The sequence below is a fragment of the Meleagris gallopavo genome, chromosome 1 (genome assembly GCF_000146605.3).
Source record: "Meleagris gallopavo isolate NT-WF06-2002-E0010 breed Aviagen turkey brand Nicholas breeding stock chromosome 1, Turkey_5.1, whole genome shotgun sequence".
NCBI lineage: Eukaryota > Metazoa > Chordata > Aves > Galliformes > Phasianidae > Meleagris > Meleagris gallopavo.
The window spans coordinates 140,232,577-140,240,420 of NC_015011.2; the positions used below are offsets into that span (position 1 = coordinate 140,232,577).

At 36.4% G+C, this 7,844-nt stretch overlaps 1 long non-coding RNA gene across 1 annotated transcript; it reads right to left on the bottom strand.

The window, feature by feature from the left end:
* Positions 1-2,048: 2,048 nt before the first annotated feature.
* LOC104917421 lies at positions 2,049-4,805 on the bottom strand. Its single transcript, XR_004158859.1, has 3 exons — positions 4,676-4,805; positions 3,075-3,264; positions 2,049-2,152 (listed from the first exon to the last, which is right to left on the bottom strand). It is a non-coding gene; the product is annotated as an uncharacterized LOC104917421 (long non-coding RNA).
* Positions 4,806-7,844: the final 3,039 nt, after the last annotated feature.

Below are 7,844 nucleotides of genomic sequence, written 5' to 3' on the forward strand. Positions count from 1 at the left end.
GATTAGAGCAATATTTGGAGATGAAATCCTTCATATTAAATGTAAGAACTGCTGAAGAACCTCCCTAGGATACCCCAAACCAACCAAACACTGAAGATCCAAAGGCAGGTCTTCAACTCCAAGATCCTGAAGTTTCCCATTCTCGTATCACATAACTCCTTTTATAAGACCTTTCTTCCCTCTGTATCTCATCACTCTGCCTATGCCTGGAGAATGACTAATGCATGATATGTTGATAGAGAAGCATGTCATCCAAGATAGGCATAACACAGTTGGCCTAATGATAATCCCAACAGAGTATCTTTGTTGTCCTGATTTAAGAAACTACATTGAAATAACTATATTTCCTTTTTCTCATTTTGACCTATAACACAGAGTCAATGCTAGATGGAGATTTTCAGCTTTTCCATTTAACTATGAAACCTAGCAACTACTTCTTAACACTAGTCTTTGAGGACTCCTGTTCCACTGAACCAAATGCCAGCATCTGTGCAGCATCTGTTTTAAGACAGATATGTCAATTTAAGATGTTATTTTTGCTTGATATGTGCGAGAAATTTTTCTTGAGTTGATTACTGATTTTATATACTCTTTGGAGACTTCCTGCTCCTCAGAAATTCCAGCACAAAGTTTATCTTTAGTACTTAGCTGTACTAAAGGAAGAGAGCAATAATCTGTATACAGGACAAAGATTTTGCGATCTTAGCTTAAAAAAAGGTGAACTAAAAATATAACTCTCATTAGAGTATGAGAAAATGAAGAGTTCTGTCTGCAATAACAGACAACTAACTTCTTATGAGAGATACATTTATATATAGAAAATAAACAGAAATTCTGTGTAGATGCTCAGGATTACAGGCTATGTGACAATAATTCTGAAGCCGGTGTTGTCATTTATGTGGTGTACAGGATACTTTGCAGTCAGATTTAGTGATTACAGGCACTTCTTTTTCTGAGAGATCTTTTATTTTAGGAAGTTATCACTTAGACATAAATAGATCATTCAATTTAATGCTTCTCAGGATTCCAAGGTTAAAACAGGCTTTATTGGCAAGAGAAGGGTAAGAAGCATCTTATCTTCTGGACAGTATATTTTCCAAACAAATTCAGTGGTGCACATGGAAATATTTTAAACATTTAGTCTAAAGTACTTTATCTTTTTTAATTTGTGTTTCAGATTTTCTGTGCTCTCTAGTGTGATACACAGATACAGTGGCATACAATCTTAGTATTCAATACAAAATGACTACCAGTGTCCATTCCTGTTGTTGTCAGAAGCTGCAGAGGCACAGTATCACAGTTGCTTGGGATGGAATCTCCACATCCTTCTTCTTCTGAGGCATTCTTATTCATATCCTATTGAAAGCTGAAGCTGTCTCATATGTAGTTTTTCATGTATTTATTTCTCATCTAACCTTTGTAGTAACATATCATGTAACATATTATTTTTGGAGACAATGGATAATAATAAGCAACGTAGGAGTCCTAATCAGAGAAGTCATTCCAAGCAGCCAGTGAGTTTTTACTGACACTGACACTGACAGAAAGCAGTTTTTGCTGTGTATCATCCTAACCAGCTGAATGCAGGCCAGTTTCAAATCAAAAGCTATGCAACTTTGTGAGACACAGTATTATGGTCAAACTATCAAACTGTTTTGAATTCTGATAAGTATATATGGCCCACCCAGAGTTTCTCGTTTTCATACAGTATTTATGTAGTTGGGAAAAAATAAGAGTTTAAGAGTTAGGAAGGTGGAGAATTAAAATCACAGTGAGCTGCAGACCTGAGTAACTGATAATGCACGTGCTTCTTATGTCCATAGCACTTCATTCTGAGCACAACAGTTGGGATAAAAATGTGTTAGCAATATCTTGTGCAAACTGGTGCTTCATCAAAATTCCGCAAGGATTGGAATGTGTTCTACAAGCCATACTCTATCAATATAGAAAGCTAGGAGGTCACTGATACACTCTTCTTCTTCTTTCTGTAAGCATCAACCTAAACTGTTCTTCTGCCAGATATTAGAAGAAATGTCAGATCTTGTTTGTTTACAGTGAAGTTTATTTCTTTTAGAGTTTAAGACTGCTTTCTAATGGAATCAGGTTTGTTACAGAGAGATACAGCAGGATTTTTTCTTCAATTATATTTTGTCTGGAGGAAAAAAAAAGGAAAAAAAACGGAAAAAAAAAAGGAATATTACAGAGCACAGAACAACAGGAAGAGGATTATTACAGATTTTACCTGTCTGATCCATTATCATATGAAGGAAAGATTGCTCAGATAATTACTAAATATCCAGAAGAATCACAGCTGCTCTACTATATTCTACAAACCTGCTCATCTTTTTGTTTAAGATTTTAAGGAAGATGAAAAGGAGAGGAGAGGAGAGGAGAGGAGAGGAGAGGAGAGGAGAGGAGAGGAGAGGAGAGGAGAGGAGAGGAGAGGAGAGGAGAGGAGAGGAGAGGAGAGGAGAGGAGAGGAGAGGTAATGGAATGAGTTTTCAGGTAACACTAGAGAATAGTTCCAAAGAAAGGCTAAACATACTAAGATCTGGAAATACATATACATATATGCCTTCATCATTTCCTTTGGTATAGTGCTACTATTTTGAGATCTAATCTGCTTAGAAGTCATCATAGAACACATTACTCCAACCAAGACTGAAAGTTTCCCATAGTGTTACTGGGGAGATCTTAGTCAGAGAGATGCTACTAGGGAAGTTGGTGCTATAAATTGTATTTTATCCCATCTAAGCAATAAGCCTGCAGCTATAAACTCTGTAAGCTAAACAAACTGTTACTGTGAGCTTAGTCTGTACATAGTTCAGGACAAACACTTCAGAAAAGTAAAATGACTCAGGTAAATCAACAGCAGCTAACTGCAAAGAGATTTCTTATTCTGATATTGTTCAGTATAAAGATGAATTTGTATCATAAAGACAATGAAGTACAAAAGAAAAAATTACCAACACAGCTGCAGTAACTGATAATCTTGAAAATTACACTAAAAGCACTGAAGTTTAGATACTTTAGTCTTGATATGTCTTACTGACTTATTTAATCTATACAGCTACCTGTATGGGTATCCAAATGTGTCTGCCCACAGAAATTCAGACAGTAGAGGTGTCATTGTCTAGCAATTTGTCATGATGCAGCAGGGAAGAAATCTGGGTCATTTGGATAATTCTCATTTGAATAATCATAATGATTCAAGTCAGTCTGCTGCCTCAGGCATCTGAGCAATTTCATCCCCTCAACTCAGCCCTGTAAAGTACAAAAAAGCATTTCATGAACTTAATAGAACTCTTTAGGAAAAAAAAAAAAAATGTGGGTGTGAGGTATTCTAAATATTCTATAATTTCGCAGGATTTACACAAGTTTTATAGTAATCTTTCTCTAGTCATTACCCTTTTCCTTTATATTAGTAATAGCTAATAAAGTTGTTGTATATCCTGTAGTGTTAAACCCAACCAGGTAATTACAGAAGGTTTCTCCTGAAAAGCAGAATGATCCAAAGAGATGAATTTTGAATTTGATTTACTAAGATAAAGGACAAAAGACATGGAGTCAGACAAAAAGATGCACTTGTCACTTTATCGAATAATTCCATGAACATGAGAAATATTATAATTTCTTATAAACTTCTTGTGAAAGAAAGGAAACAGAGAAACAAAAATCAGCTGCAAAGAAACAGTAAGTCAGGCAGAAAAAGAAGCAGATTCCTTAGAGATGCTTAGCTGCTCCTCTGAGCAGGAGGTAATTGCCAGGGATAAAAAGGGTAAACTGGATGCCAAGACAGAAAGCAATGATGGAGCACCAAGCATCCTTGTCAATATATTTGTAAATCTGCAGAAGGTCCCAGGAGCTAAGGAATTCATCTGGCTTTCTATTTCTTGAGATGGTAATCTTCCCATGATATAAATTTTCACTACATTCCCTGACAGAAAAGAAATGCAACCACTCTTAAAGGTTGCTAGACAAATAATTAACTGCATTTGTTTGGTTTTAAAATACATATGCCATTGAACAAGCATATATATATATATATATGTTCCTGTATAAATTGTCCAATTAGAATTATTTCTCTGATATGGTCAGTTAAAATTAATTTTGGCACAGGAGGCAGCCTGAAGCCATTACATCCTTGCTGTGTTTTGGTGTGAGAACTTAGGGAAAAAAAGTATCTTGTCAGGCTTATCAGGAACTAACTAAGCAGCTGCCTTTTTATTGAGGGAGATCTAGATGTTTTGTTGCTGTCATCATGGGAGTCATATATTAGACTAAATAATAGTCTAATAGTCTGTAGCAATAGTCTAAAGAAGAACAGGTAGGACAAAGGAAAGCTATGTTCTGTTGAATTTTGACATCAGGTAATAATTAGCAAATCCAAGAATTTAGTTAACTTTATTTTAGAAAGTATTTGAGCACTCAAGAGTCTCTCATGAACACAAAAGTTTAGCCATTTCTTTAATAACATTTAATCACAAACTTTGCTACTCACAAAAGTAAAGCCTCTAACTATTTCCCTCTGGGGCAGTTAGTTTAGAAATAACTCTGCCACTGATTTTTTTAGTATTTATTTGGTTCATATAAAGTAGTATTTATGTCTCCAAAACTAATATTTCAGGTATCTTGGCTGAGAACTGAAAGTGTTATACTTTTCACAGAATCATACCATAGTTGAGGAGGAAAGTCATCTCCAGAGATCGTATAGTCCAACCCACTTTCTCATAGTTGCTGTGAGTCATGTCCAGTCAGTTTCTGAGTATCTCCATGAATGCAGACTCCATAGTCTCTCTGGGCAATTTGTATCAGTGTGGTAAAAAAAAAAAAAAAAAAAGCTTTCTTATTTTTAAATCGAGTTTCTTGTAAGCCAGAGTGAACTGTACTCCTCCTCACAAAACCTGAGAAACCTAAGATGGCACAAGGACAACTGCAGCATGTTAGGCTGAGCTGAGAGATGCCATCAATAGCTCAAGCAGATCTATTGATGGCATCTTTCCCAGCATCTGAGCTGGAATCAGCACGCTAGGGAAAAGTCAAAGCCTTCAGAGGCAGTGTGACCTTTTAAGGTCAAGAACTGAAATAAGCTAATATCTGATTCAGCTAGCTTTGAATTAAAAAAAAATACCAATGAACAATGTGTTATGAGGCAGAGTAGTGACTAAATACCTCATTACCTACCCAGAACCAAGGGAGGAGGGCAGGCTTGCAAATATTGTGCAGCATATCCGGGAGGACAAGTAGGACAAGTAGGTGGAACATAGGGGGGAGGTGAGGGAGAACTGTAGGAGAAAGGATTAAAGAGGGTAGGAAGCAGGAAAGGGTGATGACATAGTTTAATAGACTTGATTTATGAATCACTGACTTTGCAAAGTTAATTCCATACTCACCCTTCTCATCACCACTCCCCCTCTCCCAATAAAGTTGTCTCTGTTCTAAACCCCTGAACTCATTGTTTGTTAGTAGGGAAGTATTGCTCATGAAGGAAACACAGACAGCATTCATTTAATTTCCCAGCTTTCCCAGGAGACACATGCAGGTATTATTTAAGTAGTTTTCCAAGGTGCACATGTAGCTCACTTTTTTACCCACAGCATCTCTGTGTAGACAACTTAATACATCAGTCAACATTTGCAAGTCATCAGTTAATCAACAGCAAAGAAAGGTAAATTTAAATGAAACACCCTAACTAAATAGTTTCATTAGCTTTCTTCTAATACAAATAGACGCCCTTGCAGACACGTATTCTCACTGGATACTGGTAATAAATGTGTTAAGTGCATGAAAAGAAAGTGATACAATTGTGAAAGAAAGCACACACACTGATATAAGTTTCCCAAAGGTTGTGTGGGAGAGTGTGTGGTGGGAGCAGACAAGATTTGGCTACTGCATGTGCTACTGAAGGTGTAAGGAAGGAAGTCTCCAAATGGTGGATTTAACATCACTCCCTGAAGCCACATCACAAAGCACACAGGATTGGCTTGTCCCTCCCAGACCCTGTGAGAATCAATCTGAGGAAACCTGATGCTATAGACATGTTTCCTGTATATTGTGTGGGAAACTCAACCAAGTGCAAACTACCAGCAACAATGAGACAATATATTACAATAAACAGGAAAAATAGCATTTGCTCCTGCAATCAATGGCTGGAGAGCCTGAAACATTCACAGCATTGATAAATGAATAAGTATAACAAAAAGCATTGGGTTTTGAAAGAATAGGCAGTTTTATCTGTACTGAAAGGTACCCTTTCTGTTAACTAAATAAATGTAAAGTATAAACATCGTTGAAGGATTTGGGCTGAGATTTTCAGTGCTGGAGAGGTGATTTAAAAAGTACCACAATACTCTATAGACTGATTCCTTGTTCAGCCTTGAAAACTGCAACACAGTCTGAACAAACACCCACCTTCTAGCAACCCCACTGCATCATCTATCCACATCTGCTAGTCAGCTTGTACGAAGAGAACATAAGAAGACATTTCTGAAAATAAAATTTAAAATAACAAAGATGAAGGTGACTTTTATTGGAAGTAACCTGTTGTTCAGTGAAGAGGATCTGGAACACTCTGAGAATTAAAAGCTATTATTCCTCTTGTCCACAAATGCTTTCTTATTAAATTCAAAGCAGTGAGCAGTGATAGCCAAAATAAGTGGGAGTAAAGGGTTCATAGTACTTCAGAGGAGATACTATGAGACACCTTGCATGCTTAGGGAAACTTGAGTATTTAACGATTTTTATTTATTACCCCTTTTATATGCAGCCTCTGAAAAGAGCTTATGAAAAATGAGCTCATCTTCAGCTGAGAAGAGCAGTCTCACCTGAGGCAAAGTCCATGTCCAGAGAGTCTCCAAGGAGATCAAGGTACAGGAAGGAATATCCAGTTGGGATAGAGCAGCAGGATTTAGGATGCATTAGAGATTTCTGCTCTTCAGTGATGAAAGATCCAAAAGCATCCCAGCACAGATTTTTCAGGGAATACAAGCGAACTTCAGAGTGAAAAATTATTTTTTTAATATAGCTTTAAAAAAATCAAAGAAGTAGAGATATAAGCCAATTGTTCTTGAGTTAGTCAATTTCTGGGCTGAATTACACAATTTATCCTAGATAGGAAAACTTTATGTTTAATGGAAACAGGTTAATTAACACATAGGAAGAATGCTGGATGGCAATGTTTGGTCTGTGGAATAGATTCTTGTGAGAATGCACTCTAAGTTTCAATGCTGTGGTCATTTAAATTACTGACTGGAAAGGGGAATTATAATTATAGCAATGAAATTCAAAAATCATTTAAAAATGTGGGCAAGAAATAGTGCAAGAGGATGGATTAAGTCTGGTTTTACAGAAAGGGGCAGCCTTCAATAGTAGGGGAAAGTAATTACATAGTTCTTGTCACTCCATAGGAACTCTTTTCTCCGTAGAAACTTGTTTGAAATGCTGCATCCAGATCTGGGTATCCCATCCCTGACACACGCAGAGCATTCTAGAAGAAACACTGAAAATGTTAAGAACATGCAAGGAATTATTTTTTAAAAAATAACACATACTAAAGCATGTCTAAGCTTGGCTAAGACAACGGAACACAATAGCAACCTCTAAATATTTGAACAACAATGAGAAAACTTAGCAACAAGGGAAATAACCAAATTAACTACAAGATACTAAAAAAACATTCTTATATAAGATCTGTTAATGTTAGAACTATAAATGATAGAAATCTTGTTGGCAAGTGCATTCAATGTTTGTTTGGACAAAATGTCAGTAAATATATTGTTATGAGGGGTTGTTCTGTTCTTACAGCTTGACCAACTCAATGCATTAGTGTTTTCCACCTCCTTCAA